This window comes from Cupressus sempervirens, chromosome 3 (genome assembly GCF_028749045.1).
Source record: "Cupressus sempervirens isolate cs-2001-9-10 chromosome 3, ASM2874904v1, whole genome shotgun sequence".
In the NCBI taxonomy this organism is placed as follows: Eukaryota; Viridiplantae; Streptophyta; class Pinopsida; order Cupressales; family Cupressaceae; genus Cupressus; species Cupressus sempervirens.
Window position 1 is genome coordinate 455,320,125 of NC_143120.1, and position 17,720 is coordinate 455,337,844.

The following is a 17,720-nucleotide window of genomic DNA, read 5'->3' on the forward strand; positions in this document are numbered from 1 at the left end:
ATGATCCTACCTGAAGACTTCCCCACAACCCCTACTTATACCAATCTAAGCCACAGGTCGGCCCAAAACACAAATTAAATACAAATACATAAATTAAATGCCAAAGTTGGCCTCCTACAACAATTAAATTCCCAAAATTGATGCCTTAGTAAAATTGTGATATCTCCTAGCTCCAGATGAATTAGAACTCGTGCTTTGAACCGTAGATAGAAATCTAATCTCTCTTCAATTCTTGAAATTTCATCCTCTAACTCATTATAGAAAATTAGTTACATGAATTACAATAGGCACCAAATTTCCAGACCATGTCGAGCAACCAATATTCACCAAGCTCCATAACCATTAACCAAAATCCCTCTCAAACATGCAGGATTGCAAGCGAACCCAAGATGCTCCTACATCAGATCCCATTTGAAATAAATATGGTGAGTTCGAGCTATTTGGTCTAAGGAGTCATGTTTGGCTTTGGCCCCTGATAGGTAGGGTACCCCCAAGTATGTGGATCAAGTAGTAGAGCACCAAAAACAAAGGCATTTGAAAGATTGTATTCTCCACAACCTTGGTAGTTGATCTTAAATGTGGAAAGAGTGGAGGCTAGTATGGTATTTGGATTGTGGAAAGTACCAAAGGAGCTGGCCATGGTGTTGCCAATCTCTATTTTAGGACAATGGTTATTATATGAGGCATCTACCATAGTGCAATAAACAAAGGATTCAAGATCAACGTGAATGGTTATCTCAGTGCCATTATGCAAAAGTTCAACAGACTGATGATATGTGGAGCGAATGACCTTCATAGCATGGATCCATGGTCAAGCAAGGAGAATGTTGAATAATAGGTTAAGATCAACTACATGACAGATTGTTTCTTGAGTGACAAGGCCAACTCTGTTGGGTAGCAAGATAGTTCCTTCGATGGTCCACACCAAGTTGTCATAAGCTTTGATAGTGAGTGGCCTCATTTATAATATTTTCCTTAGTGTATCTTACTTGTTTGATGAATTTCAAAGTACATAGATTCAAGGCCGATCCATTATCTATCATGAACCTTTTGACAAAAAAGTCAGACACCATGATGGCTATGTGAATTAGAAGTATATGATATGGCTCAACAGCTAAGATGTCTAAAGTTTTGAATGACAATGCACATGATGCAGATAGATGGCCTACTAGGTTATGAAATTTTATGGCATTGATATCAATAAGGATGCATGACTCATGAAGAGCACTATCAAGGATCTCTTTATAAAGTGGACTAGTGCATAAGAGATCTAGAATAGAAATTTGGCTTGGCGTGTTCCAAAGGTGCTCCAAGATATTATATTGTGGTCCTGATGGGGGTGGTTTTGATGGGGTAGGTACAGATGGTCCAACTATGTTGAGTCGAGCTCTTCTAGTGGTGATCACACATTTATTGTCTGGGCTTTTGATATTGATGACATTTATAGAAAGCTCTATCTGGGATATGTAATAGATTAGATTCCCATAGTCCAAGTAGGTCGAGGTATAGTTCTATGATTTATTGTTGTTATCACCTTATTTGGTTTGATCATTGTTTGGGTTGTTGGTGTTGTTAGTGGTGGTATCATTCACAGGGACTTTGGTCATATTTTTGTTGTGTGGAGAAAATGCATTTTGATATTTCAATAATCTTGCATTTGGGGAAGTTTAATGAGATCTTGCATGCAATCTTTGAGTTGCATGAATTTGAGGGTGGGGTGCCCTTTAACATGCTGAAATATGCATAACTCATTTTCTTTATACCAAGATGCCCTTGATTAATTTTTTCTAATGGTTGAGTCTGTGCATGTTGGATAAGATTGTTTTTAGCCAACTTTTCAAAGATGACATCAAGTGGTTCCCCCAAAGGGGTGTATACTTGAGATTGCCTCTACACATGCAACCTTGAGCCAGCTATGATAGTGATGGCATTCATTTGATTTAGAGGATTTTGTGCTTGTGAATTGTGTTGAGTGTTTTGTGATGGGGGTTGTTGGTATGATTGTTGGTATGCACACTATTGATAAACATATTGTTGTTGTTGTGGCATTTGTGGATAAAGGGGATTAGGTGCATTGGGTGCTACCCCTACCACCTAAACTTTTTGTGTATTGGTAGCCCCATCTCTGGCTATTTTTTAATTTTTGTTCCAATATCATGGTTTGTCATTGTATTGCACTCGGTCTTGGGTGTTTTCTTTATAAATTTTTATGACACCATCTTTAATGAGCCCTTGCTCAAGACCCATTCCATTTTCCTTGATTTCTTTGTATGTTTGAAAGCAGTTCATAACCATGTGTTGTGCAAGACTAGGATGTGCATTGTTAATGAACATCTAGACAAGGTGATGTTCAGGTATGGTGCATGAGATCCGAGTTGTGAGAGTTTTCCATTGTTGTAAGTAGTGTACAAGGCTTTCCCCTCCTTTTTATTTGGTATAAACTAGATCCACTACAAATAACTTGGTCTCGACTAAATGAACATATTGGGTCACAAAGGCTTTCGATAGATCAACAAAGGTACTAATTGTGCCCTGGGGTATGTGACAGAACCATTTAAGAGTAGGGCCTCCTATATTTTTTGGGAAAATTTGCATGAGGAATATTTCATTGTAATCCACTCTTGGAAGTGCATATAAAACTCTTTAACATGGCTGACCGGATCACCTTTCCCCCTAAATTTATCAAATTTTGGGATTTCAAAGTGTTTGAAGGGTGTCATTGTTATAGTTTCTTCAAGTGGATATGGATAGCCATTTTCAAACTTGAAGGTCTTGGACTCATTTCCATCCTTGAGTACTTTTAAGGCAACTTTCATCTCTTCCCATTTAAGGTTGATAGGAGTTATGGCTAGTGCCCCCAATCTTGGTGCCCCCAATAGAGGGTTTGTATATGATTGTGTAGATGAAGATGAGTTAATTTGGTTCATATATGGTAGTGGATTAAATATAGATTATGCTACTACTAGAATGTGAGTGATGGGTTGTTGGAATGGTGGCTAGACATATTATTGTGCTTGCTAGATGTAGCTTTGATAGGGTAGTTTTTGTAGCGAAGGATAGGCATGGGACTACTGTCTAGCTAGAGGATGTTGTATGGGAGTTTGAATATGTGATGACTATAGTGGGATTTTTTGGAAGAGTGAAGGTGGTGGATATGGTGGTGTTGTATTTTGGGATTGAGTCTTTGGCTGAGGTGGCAACTGGAAGTTGTATGGAGCCAAATAGTTAGTATAAGGAAATGAGCCTAGCATTGGCACTAACTGGCATGGTATGGTTTGGTTGCTTTTTAGAGGTGGCATAGAAAAATAATTTGTAATGGTAGGTGTGAGGTTGCTAGACAAAGGTGGCAGTGGTTGTAAATTAGGCATGAATGGATTGCTAGTGAAAAGGTTGGTAGGTGGGCCTTGTGATTGCATGAAATTCCAACGACCCAGTGGAAAAGAGGTGGCAGTGTTTTGACTGGTAGAAAATGGGTTACTACTGATAGTGGGTAGGATAAAAGGTGTATTTTTGGACCCCAAGGATGTTATTCCTATGGTATAATGAGATGCTAATTGGCTATGTTGCTGAGAGAGATAGACTGTAGCGCTAGTAGATGCATATGAAGTGGAAGTGGAGGGTATAGTACTACTCAATGGGATAGAAGTAGATGGAGTAGTGAAGGTGGTGATGTTTATAGATGCGGCAGGTGTAGTGGTGGTATGCTGGGATTTGGTGTGGACTAAAGATTGTGTTGTGGTGGGTTGATTTCTCTATGGGATTGGAGCACTGAGTTGGGTTGACGGTATATTTGGATCTACAGGTTCTGGTTATGTTGACTGATATCCTCTATTTGGTATAAAAATGGGTCATTAGGATTAGATGGACCAATAGGTGGTGGTAGTCATCCAAAAAAATGATGTCTAGGATTAGTTATGTTGAAAGGTGGCGGCCTTCCAAAGTCGAAGGCACCAACATTATCTCTTAAGAAGTTTTCCATGATGGTTTCCCCATTTTTATCTATGATGGTGTTGATAATAGTTGCAAGGTTGGGTTGATTTATAAAGACCTCTCTGTCTAGTGAAGGGTCAGATTCCTCAGGCTTTTATGGTGGTGGATCATGTGTGATTGTAGATACTAGTGGATATGGTTGTGCACTAGCTAAACTACCACTAAGACTAGGATCCATGTCTTTCTTCTCCCTTTTATTCTTGGTGAGATGTGTGGTAGGTGACATGAAATGATGATGTTCCTAAGGATGAAGTGTAAGATGGTAGGACAATGAATGCAATATTGATAGATGGGTGAATGATTTTGTGAAAATGCTCTAGGGAAATACCAACTGTGATGTAAGGATTTTCTAGGATGCACAAAGATATATGAGAGATGTGTAGGAAGGACCTTATGTATCATTATATGATACCTAGGAAGCATAAGGATGAGTAATGTGATGCCAAAGTAAGAGAGAAGATGTTTTTCCCTATGTGTATGCTCAAGATATGATGGTGATGCCAACTCTAAGGTAGACTTGTGACCTTTTGGAAGACAAATGATGATCAAGTGTAGAGCCCAACCTTTTGTTCAAGGTGATGAGGGACACACAAGACAAAGATAGTTTACCCTAAACAATGCTTAGTTTGAGGAATAACTAAGATAGTGTGATGAATGTAGGATGTAGGGTAGACAATTCTCAACAAAGTGACATAAAATGCGTAAGTATGATGGAGAGGATGTAGTATTGTGATCTATGATGTTTGATTTGGATAGGGTTGGATTCCTAAAGCATGACCTAAAGAAGATGGATCTATAAAATGCGTAAGTAGGATAAAGACCTGTATGGAGACTCAAATCTATGGTAGATGCCTAATCTATGATAAGTATTGAAGGATTTGAGCAATATGCAATACAAACCCACAAAGCTCGATGAATATATGCATGTAAAAACCTATCACAGAGAAGAAAAAGACAAGAAGAGGCAGAGGTTTGCTTTGAAAATATGCAAATTGTATTCTCAGAAATGAAAAAGATACAAGATACATAGAAACTATCTATCCTTATAGAAGGAGATCAAAACCCAAAAAGGGTAACCTAAAAGGTAAATGCTATTTAATAATTATTAATTAATTATTGAATGAGAATGCAAAAGGTTAATAAAGTGAAATCTTAGGGAGGGAGAAAAGGTAATTTAATAAATTAAATTAAATTAACCTTTTTCTCTAACATCCCCCCCCCCAGATAAGCAACAATAGAACTACAAACAATATAGAAAGAACAAGGAAATTACAATGCAATGTTGAAAGAAAACTTGGGTCCCAAAAACAAGGCCTGATAAGGTACCCAATCACAACCAAATCTCTATGAAATGGAGAAATAGAGAAAACCCAGTGGGAAAAACTCTACTCCAAAAAGAGATAGCTGAAAACCTAGTGAAGGATTGCAGAAGCCTCCAACTAAAGGATTGTTCTAGAAAATAGGAACAAAGAGCGATCATGAAGAAACATCATTGAAGCATGAAGAAGTTGAAAACTCTATCAAAAAGAAACTGTTGATCTATAGAACCTCCACTAAAATAGAACCTAAGTAGGTAGAGAAGACTATAATTTGTAGCGAATGAGGAGGCACACAAAGGCAAATAACTAAACTCAAAGATATAAATGGCATGAAATACTAAAGTTTGAAGAGCTGAGTAATTAAACCAAGGAAGCATGAGAAACAATAGAAGAACCCCCCTAATGCTAACAAGGGTGAGGTGAAAGGCAACTGAGAAAGTGGGCCAATAATGCTTATAAAAAAGAAAGAACCAAGAACATCGAGAATGAGGAAGAGGTACAAACACCTATAAAGGCATGTGTCATCGACACATCACAATGCTAATGTCATCAAAGGGACACTCACTTCACAAAGGAAGATGAAACTAAAAGGCAAACAACTATCCCCCCATGGCACTTTATAATGTAGTGCAAGTACAATAAGTCGCAATGATAAGCAAGATCCCAAAATGCAAGGAGTGACACTTTATCTCAGTTTTTTTGCATAAATGTGTTACAAACGATATCAAAAATAATTAGAAAGGGAAAAGAGCTGTTATAATAGATACTAAAGCCCAAAAGAAGAAACCCCATGCCATGAAAATGATGTGCAAACCTGAAACACCCAAGATATCCAGCATAGTACAATAAAGAAAAAATCATAATAGAAAGAGCTTGGAGTAGAATCTAGAAAACAAACTAACATTTGTGGAAAGAGAACTTAATGAGCTTTATAGAAATATAATGTTTTCAAAAAATAGAGTTGGGATTCTCAAGATATGCCCTCTGGGGTGAAAAATAGAATACCTAGCTTTGATTGCCCAAATAAGTAACTAAACTACATAAAAACCCAAAATTTCCTACTCCATCGTCTCTATCTCAAAACCATCTTTTCGACACTTCTTTTGGAATGAAAAAATATGCCTGTATGCTTGAGATATCACAAAAAACCTGATAGGCCCCCTAGAAATGCAAGAATTCTTTTTTTAAAAAAATAAAAAAATTACAAATCACATCGCTCAAAGTGGCAGTGGCAAGGTGGAGGGCCGAAGCTACTGGTAGAGCCACTAAGGGATGACCACTAGTAGAGACCATAGTGGTGTCGCTGCGGTTATGTAACCGCAACGATATTAGAAACTTTTTTTAGCGATTTTTGATTAAAAAATCTACGTCAAAGTGTGTGTAGGAGGTCATACGACCTATTGGGAAAAAATAATTTGCCTCTCAGATCAACGTTGTCCAAAATGGACAAACTTTTTTATGGAAATAGGAGTTTTGATGCCTTTTGGATCCATCAGTGAGGTTTGTTTGGCATCAAAGTGCTTTGAATTTTAGAGACCCCCTATTTTCACAAAAAAATACTTGAAAAACTCCAGATCTGATCTATCAAGCCCTCATTTTGCCTTTTTCTCCAAATACCAAACAAGCTACAACAGATCTGGCTCTGATACCATGAAGAATTTGAGCAGTATGCAATACAAATCGGCAAAGCCCAACAAATACCTACATGTAAAAACCTGTCACAGAGAAGAAAAAGACAAGAAGAGGCAAGGGTTTTCTCTGAAAATATGAAAATTGTATTCTTAGAAATTAAAAAGATACAAGATACTTGCAAATGATCTATCCTTTTAGAAGGAGATTGAGACCCAAAAGGGTAACCTAAAAGGTAAATTCTATTTAATAATTACTAATTAATTATCAAATGAGAATGCAAAAGGTGCATAAAGTGAAATCTTAAGAAGGGAGAAAAGGTACTTTAAAAATTGAAATGAAATTAACCTTTTTCTCTAACAAGTACAAAGTGTGTGGGGAAGAAGAATATTGTAATCGAAATGGGTGTAGCTAGTAGAGTTGATAAGGCTTTGATTGACTCCATGTCGTAAGGTTAAGTTCTAAATTTGTGATCCCACTCAGTTTGTAGAGCAACTTCAACACCTTCTTTCTCAATCTCATCTAACTTGGTAAGTCTTGGATTAGGTGTATACTTTTTGCATTCTACCTCTATCTCTCTATAAACTGTTGTTTGTGGAAGCTTGACCTTTTTGAACTTCGTTTTGGGTTGGTCTGACATAAGGTATTCTTGTTAGGTTTATTGCAACCGTGGGTTAAGGTCATGACTATGATAAGTATACCTTTTACTTTAGGTTGGACAACATAGATCTTTTGGATAAAAAAATAGGCCTAAGAAATGGTATTTATCAAAGGAAAAAATGACTTGAGTTTAACTATAAGGAGAAAAATAGAACAAACTAGGCCTAGGATTGTTGCAAATAGATTTGATAACAATATTCTTGAGATAATGAAGGTAAATTTGGTTTGATAGTGAATGATTTTGAGTGGATATGTAGTAATTGTTATCAGTGGATGGCATAACGATGTTTGTTTTGGAATAGGTGGAGTAAAACCAACTAGACTATGTTGGAATTCTTTTAGAATAACTAAGAGGGAGGGGGCGGGGGGGGGTGGGGGGGTGAATCAATTATTCAAGGTCTAGATGTACAAAATAAAACTTTTCACAATTTCAATGAACCCATATAACATTCTTAACCATGCATGAATTCATTATGTGTTAACCAAAATTGATATGTTACTGTTAAACTAACATGCAGAAGTGTAGAGCATAAATCACAACATATCCATCAGTACACTTGACACAATGATTTAACATGGAAACCCAATTTTGGAAAAACCACTAGTAACATGCTACTCATTTTTTACTCTTTTGAAGTGATGCCCTGTTAAAGGCCAACCCTGTTAAAGGTTACAACACACACTACTAAATGTGATCAGGTTAAGGGATTTCAATCACCCTATTAAAAGTGAGCCTTGTTAGAGGACTTTAGGCCATTCACTTGGAATGCCACCCTGTTAAAGGATTTTTCAATGACTGTTAAGTCAACCTTTCTCCAAAGGATTTACCCTAATTTGATACAATTGTTAGAAAGTAATAGTAGAGCTTTGATCTGATACAACTTACAACCTTACTTGCAGATACATATCACTATTCAGTCCTCATCTTTGCTTGGCTTCCAATATTTGCAGTTCTGACAACTTGTTGACCCTTCAAGCATTCATCCTCGTTAAGCCTTCTTGCTTAGTGTGCCATTGCAGACTTCTCCTCCACTTGATGAAGCAAACCCTCTTCCTTCTCCTTGTCAAATTTTTGCATCCAAAAACTCTCTGACCTCCAACCAACTTTGCTTCATGACCAGACATTTCTACATATAGGGAATTAGAACTCTTTTTCCCACTCATTATCCATCTCAAAAATTAGGGTTTTCAATGGATTAGGCAGGATACAATGTATCTACCCCATGTCTTCTTTAGAAACTTCTTCTAGAATCCATTTGAATTCACCTCCAAAATGGATTACATAAGATTATGTGCCTCCAACTCATCAATCTTATCTTCCTCCTAATTTACAAGTTCCAAGAAAATAAACTTGTCGACTTTTATTTGGTGAATCTTTGATTTTTTCATAATGCAACAGCTCGACATTATAAATTTACTGATGCTTGGCACATACTGTGTTACTCAACATCTACTGTAAAATCACTTGGTATCAACTAGATTTTACTGGTGCTCAACACCTATTAAAAATCACTTGACATCAACTACCTTGCTCGACACCTACTAAGTTGCTCAACATCCACTAGAAATTGCTTTCACTCAACTTCAACTAACTTTTTGCCTAGGTTGCACTAACTTTGCTCAACCTTTTTCTTCAAGACTTTCTAAGTGTAGCCAATCATTTTGTAACCTTAAATAGATCATCAATACACTATGTTATCATTGTCTTACCTGATTCTTACACTTCAATACATAATCATAACTCAACCTTTCCTCTAGGTACTTTTGTTACATCTTTTTGATCAAATCCTCTTCATCAATCAACTAAGTGATAGTGCTTGAAACATATAAGCAATTGTATTACCAACATATAGTAGGTTTGACATCAATGACAAAACAATGATTGAAAACACACAGTCTACTCTCAACAATTTTATACTCAAGTGATCTTTTCAATCATATATCAATAGAGTAAAGTTGTTGCAAATAGACTTGCTAACAATTATTTTGAAACAACAAAGATAAGACTTTTTTTGATAGCTAGATATGGTGTTTTGTGAGAAAATAATCTCTCAAAGGATAAAGTAACATTGAGAGAGATAGACAAATGATCTCTTTAGCAAAAGGATTTGATAGTAACCATAAAAATGTGTATGTTCTACAAATGTTTCTCATAGGTCTTTTGCACAAATAAGAAAATTCAAACACACTTTTTATCCCTAAGGTCACTTTGGTTTCAATGTGTTACTCATTAGGCCTATTGAGAGGTGCCCATCTTGATGTTTTTTGGACCTAGTGCAATATTTCCCTCTAATCAAAGAGGTGAGCCAATTGAGAAACTTACACATCAATGATCCTTCAAGGTATGACAAATAGAAGATCCCTTTTGTGGGGACAATGACTCTTGGAGATGAAAGCCAAGTAGCCTTATGCGTCTACTAGGGAAATCACATATGTCAGGTAACTTAGGAGAAGCCTTATATTCTCTTGCACCATGAGTAATACACCAAGGATAAAAGAGTAGCTACTAAATTCATTCATAATTAGGTCCGTGGAGGCAGCCACTCAGTTGTTACATAGGTGATCCACTTAAGAATCTATTCTTGGCATGTTGAAATCATGACAAAGTTTTCCCACCTTAGGATACCCCTAGAAACACATCGACCAAACTTTCTTGATGGAGAAAGAAGGTTTACCCTTCCTCTCATTTATATACCAGCCATATTATTTACTAGTTTAAGCTTCTATCCAAGGGGGATGCACTTCCTAGAGGATGATGAACTCGCTAGAAGCAATCCTAGGTTGTTGCAAATGATCTTGCTAACAACTTTTGGTACATGTATCACACATTTAAATGGTCCTAATTTGCAAAATTAGAGAAGTCAAAGATGTGCTAAAAGAAAATCTCAAGACACATAAGGCACTTGGTTCATTCTATTTCAGAAGCTTTTAGTGTATCCATCCTATTGAGTATTTGAAGACACTCGTGATTAATATAAATGGTTCATTTCCAACTTACAATGATGGTCAACATAATAAAATCAAGTCAACAAAAGAAATTGTGTGATGTTCATTTAAAGCCCAAAATTTGGTCAAGAATAAGGATGAATTTGCTTTAAGGCATTCGAGATTGTGTGATGTTCGTTTAAAGCCCAAAATTTGAAGTGTTTGCCCACAATGTTCATTAATGCTTGGATTGAAAGTTTATCATAGTTATTTGTTTTAGTACTTGGCATTCAAGATTTGTTTTCTAATTAACTAATCATTCATTCCAATGAAAAACATGTTAAATTACTCAACCATTCATTCCATTAAAATGTGTAAATTTTGTCCTTAGGCATTCAAGATTTGATTTTTTTGCAACTAAACTAAGTAAACCTGCAAAAAGAATTAACAGTTAGAATCCTAGCAAGGTACCTATGAGCTACCCCCCTATAAAAAAGGTCAGGAAACTAAACTAGTTAATAAAACTAGTGAACCAGTGGGAATCAACATACAATCCTGTAGTGTAGGATCATTATACTGAAATTGGTGAAAAATAGAGAAAAAGTGGGCCATGACAAATTTACTTACCGATAGGAGTAGGTAACAGTAATGTAGATAATGAATAAACACTCCCAAGTATCCCTAATTACACAAGTTACCCTTAAACAACTAGGAACACCTTTTCCCTTATCCTATCCTATTCATTCAGGCTTGATCATGAACTATGAACTTCATTCTAGGCCTCCTTAATGAGTAACTTGACCTTGCAAGGGTTGCAGGGTCTTTCTAGGGTACAGTAGACTTCTTTACAACCATTTTCCACAATCCAAACATTTGGCTTCTATACGATCCCCTCAAATTCATTCAAATCCTCTATTAGGCCTAGACTAAATCGGGGTTTGTGTAAAATTTTCCCTAATGAGGGTCCCAAAAAACTCCATATGTTGATACCTTTTCCAAGACCCTCAAGATTCTTGATGTTTTAGGTTCCCAACTCCTACCTGATGCCCTAACCCTATTTTTTAGGGTTTGCTAGGGTTTAGTGGCATTTTAGACTAGTCAATAGTAAAAACACCCTTGCTCCTTTCCTAGGAATCTTGGAGACTTTTCCTTTCACATGTAGTAGCTCCACTTACTACTTTACCAGATCATAACACCCACTCAACCCAAATAGCTTTGCCTTTGCAAGTATCTCACTTTCCTTGGCTCAATTTCTAGCCGAGTACCTCAAGTTCTCCCTAGGGCTTCCAAGGAATTGGCTTGGCCCTTCATTGGTAACTCCATGCCTTTTCCCACATACTCTATAGGATGTCTACTAGCATTCCTCAAGGTTTCATGAGGTTCAACCATGGGGAATGTTGGTAGACATCTTTTTGTCTAGTCTTCCCTATGCAAGCCTACAAGCAGATTGTTTACAAAAACAGGAAAAAACAAGATAATACAAATATAGAAACCAGATCCAACAACAAAAATGTAAAGTCAATCCTATTGCAAAACAAAAATCTCAGTTTCTCATTCAATTGTGATAGATTTCTTCAACTTTTGTATGCATCTGTACACCCCCAAAAACTCCAATTGTACAAAAATTCTTTAGAGGGCCTTACATACCCATTCCACAACTAACTCAACCAACCTTTTCTCATTGTTAATCTCTTAACAACTTCTAACCAATTTTGCAAATTTTACAAGAAAATTTGTACTTTTTGTAAAATTGACAATTTTTGCATTTTTGCAACTTGGACTTGGTAAGACTAAAACTTAAGTGTTCAAAACAACTATGGAAGGTATTTAGGTCATATAGACCATTTTCATGCCTACCTACCCTTCATTACCTATTTAGCCCTCTAAAACCATATTTTGCAATTTTCTCCTAATTGAAAACAAATGCAACATTGCACCTAATTTACTCATCATATGCATACATTCATGTTTCTTGTTTCACATTCATTACTCATGACTCCTTAATAACTACCTACTAGGTTTTAAGTCTATCTAGACTCCTAGACCCTTATTTGCTTCTTAGAGAGCTAACTTGGGTGCTCCTGCACCACTTACAGAGCGATCCTGCGAGTATGAAAATTTGTTCCCACTGACAAATGAAATCGCAGATTTGAAGGGAAAGTTTAAAATAGACTTTTTGGGTTAACTATTTTCTGGTCGAGCGATCTCACAGGTCTTGACAACAAACCCGCTATCAATAACAAGCATTCCCATAAGAAAATTTAACAATGGGAATGATGGGGAACGTTTTAATTGCCATGTGGTAGATGTGAGTCATGATGAATGTGATCCCACATTCATGGGTTCACAATCCCGCAGATTTTTTTCCCACAAACTCATTCTTGGAGGTTCACAAAAATTAAATGTTTTAAAGTTGAGTTGGTGGAAAATTAGTGATATGGTTGGGAGCACATTTCCTAGATTGAGATTAATGCACCTGCAAAAATGTTAAAAAACCTAACACACACAAGAAAAAGCACATGTTAGTTTGGTTAGTTAGCAAAATAGGTGCAAATATGATCAAAAGTGACCTGAATGTGGGGTCCTATTGGGCATGCCGAAATGTAGAGCTCTTAAACTACCGTGCAAAGAACATTAAGAATTACATAGCATTCACAAACTAAGTAAATTAGCACTACATACAATAAGACGAAGGGAACACTATGGAGGAAAGCAGACATAAAATGGTAAGCCCCCCTAGTGTAATCTTGATAACTTTAACATGTCCAAATATGGATGGATGTGTGCTCAAGCATGCTTTAAGACTTCAATGGGTAAGAGTCTTCGAGTGGATGAAATATGGTGTATGGGGTGAGTGAGGATTTCTACATGGAAAGGGTGTGGTTCAATGGTTTGTTCTCCAAAGGGACATCATAATTTTGCATGGAAGTTGAATGATTTGTGAGAGGGGAAGGGCTCAATTTATAGGCTAAGAGGTGGTGATATGGAGGGTCAGGATGTGAGGATGGAGAAAGGGTGAGGAAGCGCTAGGATGCAAGGAAGGGCGAGTACATGGATTGTGCTTCTTCAAAGCCCTAGCCTTGTGACAAGTGTTAGAAGGGGATTGGATGATCAAAGTGGAGGGTCAAAGGGAGTAATGAGGGAGGAGGAGTGTGGAAGAGGGATGTAAGAGGCATTTAAGGGCATTTATGGCATGTAAGAGTTATTAATGCTCTTGGATAGGAATGTAAGAGGATAGGGGAGACTTTTGACTTTGGTTTGGGTTAGAAAGTGTTAACCCATGCTTAAAATTATGAATATGTTTACGAAGGGGATTAGACTTGGCTTAGGATGGGATTAGGAGGCAAGTGGGTTGGGGCTTAATGAGGTAGGTTAATTAGCTAGCTAAGTAAGGTTAACATGGGTGAATGGATTGGATTTTGGTAATGATAGGGTTTAGGGATGGTTTAGGGATTTGGGATGATTTATTAAATGTTTTATTTAATAAAAAGAGGATGTGGGATTCAATTAAATAGATTTATTCATTTATATAATTTAATAGAGAAATGGGGATTTAATTGATAAATTGATTTTGGGTTATCATTTGATTTTATCAATTGGACTATAGTTAATTAAATTAATTAATTAACTAAAGGGTGATGATTAATTAATTAAATATAAAATATTTAATCAATAATATCCTAGAAGATGACTAAATAGGATTACCTAGTGGTGTAATCCAATTTAAGTATCTTCAGTAACTAGTGAAGAAAAGAGAAGTGCTACAGGGGAAGAATTTGTTGGTTTTATGGATTCTTTGCATAAGGAAGTGAAGTTGAGGTTAGAAAAAAGTAATTAGAAGTATAAAGAGAAAGCTAATAAGTCTAGAAGACATCATGATTTTGAAGTTGGTGATGAGGTGATGGTTCATTTGAAGAAAGGTGTATTTCCTAGTGGAACATACATTAAGCTAAAGATGAAGAAATTTGGACCTTGTAAGATCTTGAAGAAGTTTGACAGTGGTAATGCTTATGAAGTTGAGTTACCTAATGACATGGATATATCTCCTATATTCAATGTTGTTGATTTGTACAAGTACCATGAGTTAGACAATGAAGTTGCTATATTAGATGATTACCCTCAGAAGTAGATTGAAGAGGTTGAATAGATATTGGATCAGAGAGTTTGCAAAAGCACAAGAGGAAAAGATTACCATGAGTATTTGATGTAGTGGAAGAACATACCAGTTGGAGATGCTACATGGATTTTTGTCTGAGTTGGATTCACCTCAGGTTGTGACAATTGCATTGTTTAGGAGAATCATTTCTTTCAACCCCATTTGTCTGATGCAGGGCATTTTAGGCTGCATTTCTATCCTGCATTTTTTTTCATGTTTCTCTATTGCTACCAAGTTGCAGTGCCTAGCATTTCCAAGTTCTTGGTTGGTGTTGATTCTTGGTTGATGTCAAGTTCTTAGTTGTCAAGTTCTTAGTTGGTGTTGAGTTCTTAGTATGTATTGAGTTTCTGTTAGTGTCGAGTTCCAATATATGCCAAGCATTGTTGTGTGCTAGTATTTACCTTTGTCCTTCTTTGACCAAGTTGTCTATGTCTGGTTCCAGTTTGAGCTGACTTTGCACATATTTAATTTGAAATTTGTATTTAATATTTGTTGTGAGTTGACTTGTGGCTTGGTTACACATTTAATGTAAGGGTTTAATTAGTTGGTAATTTGTAACATGCTGACTTGTGGCCATGAAAGTATTTAAAGGGGTCTTGGGTAGAGTCTTAGGCATGATGATTGTTCAATGAGGAAGAGTGAGTAGGAGTTAGATAGAAGGGATATTTTTGCTTAGAGAGTTAGAATGTAAAGTTCATCATTGAAGATCAAAGTTTGAATTGTATTGTTGGTCGTAACCTAGAAGATCTCATAGCTAGGCACGCATTTAGTATTTTGATGAAGTAATAAGTGTTTTGCTCTTCTATCTCCTTTGGTTGTTGTTCTTCATGTTGTGTTTCCACTATATTTACTCTTGTAAGTGGATTTGGTAGTTGGGTGTACCTTTGGCCCTAGTTTCCATCAGTTTTCCTGCGTCATATGTTTTCACTCATGAAGTTTGAAACTACAAGTTCTTAGGATTCAGGAATTCTTCATCCCATTACTGATGAGAGATAGTTTTCATGTCCTCAAGGTCTAGCTTTTGGTTACCATTCTTTCATATTTTATTAGTTGTTATATCTGTTCAAGTTTTTAGGTTTTGTACTCCTTCCCCATGTGGTGCTTTTATCCTTTGTAAGGATGGTTAGGCATAGAACCTTGCGATACAGAAAATCTTAAAATTGATAAAATTATTGTTGAAAAGAGGATCATGGTAATAATGAATGTTTGGAAGACTAGAAAAATGGCTTGGGTATCATGGTTGGACAAAGATCAATGCAAATTCTAGAAGATGGAGGTCATCTGATAAAAAGGTATCTCTAGAAAAAGATGGGAAGACAATTACTCGATGGGTCTAGGTCAACTAAGTCTTGAGATCTAAACCATGGAAGGATCAACTATCAACATGAGAGGTGAGGCTTCACAAGAACAGAAGCCCTGGAAGCAACAACTTAGAAAATGGAAGGGCACTTGCGAGACTGGCACTTTGCGTGAGTGGGTCCAAATTATTTATCTTTTGGGCTCGATGAGGCATCCTCTTCCACTTTTTACCCTTCTAGTATCATGATGTGGGAGATTGCATAATGAGGACCTCCCTACAAGCAATATTCTGAGCATGTAGGGGTCCTTTTGGCCAACTTCAATACCTTCTCAATGGGAGTATTGTTTTCTTTTAGAGGCACTACAACTCTACAAAATACAAATCAGGTTCTAGGGATTCCTTTTCTTTGTGACTTGGTCGGGGGAATTTTCATTACGTGGTGACCAAGAGTTAGTGTTTCATGCTCAAAGATTCTTGAACTTCAGTCCTTCAAAGCATGAATGTGCTTGGATTCTTTTAGCATCAAGGCTTTCATCATTGCATGGTTGACAGACTCATTAATGACATGGTGGGTAGTTAAGGGTGCCAGATAAAGAATTCCTTTTTGTCAAATTGTACATTTCCCTACATATTCAATACATTTAAAGTTGTCAGAGAAGTGGAGTTTTCTTTAAAATATGTGGATGCTACGAGGAGATAACTAACAGTGATGTGACAGAAAAAACAAGTAAAGATTGACATGATCAGATTTTCTTTGGGAAATCCCTTTCCCCATTCCCTACTTCTTTCTATCCTCCTTTCATGTCTTTTCAATTGTAATTTCCTCTTCCATAGCTGAGTTCTATGTGAAGATGGCAGTAGATTTTGTAAATCTCATAAAGAAAGGTAGTGGGTGAGTTACTTAGGCTAAGAAGTTAGTTTACCGCCTATAGTTGTAGATAGTGGCCTATAAATAAGAATATTGTTGACTATTTTAGGGTTGGTAAAATTGATTATTTTATCTTCCATTCATTGCAACACCATTTTATGAATGAAATAAGTACCACCTTTTCTACTGAATTTTGGCTTCCTTGAACCATTGTTTGACCTGGTGCTTGTTGGTATTTGTAAGTTGTTATTAGAATAGAGGAATCCTAGAGTGCTTGCTATGGGATTCATTTATCTTTGAAAGTAGTTAGATCTTTCTATTTTGTTATTTTTAGCTTCCTTGGCTTAGATAAATCTAAATGATCTTGTTTACTTTGGTACTCTTTCATCAGCAACACTTAGTAATATAAGATTGATTAATTGAGCATGTATTTAAGTTGTCCTACCATCCAAGTATGTATTATCAATAATAAAGGTGTAAAAGTAGACTATAGGTACATTAAATCTCTAACTCTGTAGGCTCTTTTCTTTCTATTATTTTATTTCTATAACCCCCCTTTGGTTCCTACGTATGGCATTCGCCCAATCCAATTCAAGTGACCCATTGCCAAAATCCAATGAACACAAAGAATTTTTGAAGTCTTTTCCCACCTTATTATAATTCAACCACCTCCTTATCCAAATTTTCCTATTCCTTACATGATTGAAACCTGATCTAGAGGAGCTTGGGAGTCAAGAGTTCCTCTCTCTTTTCTTTCAAGTGATAGTAGCCGAAAATTCTAGTCAGATGACAATTGTTACTCTGTTTGCAGTGCACAAAACAAAGTTCTATCAACAGATAAATGACACTAGAAGGAGGGCCTTTTTGAGCCTT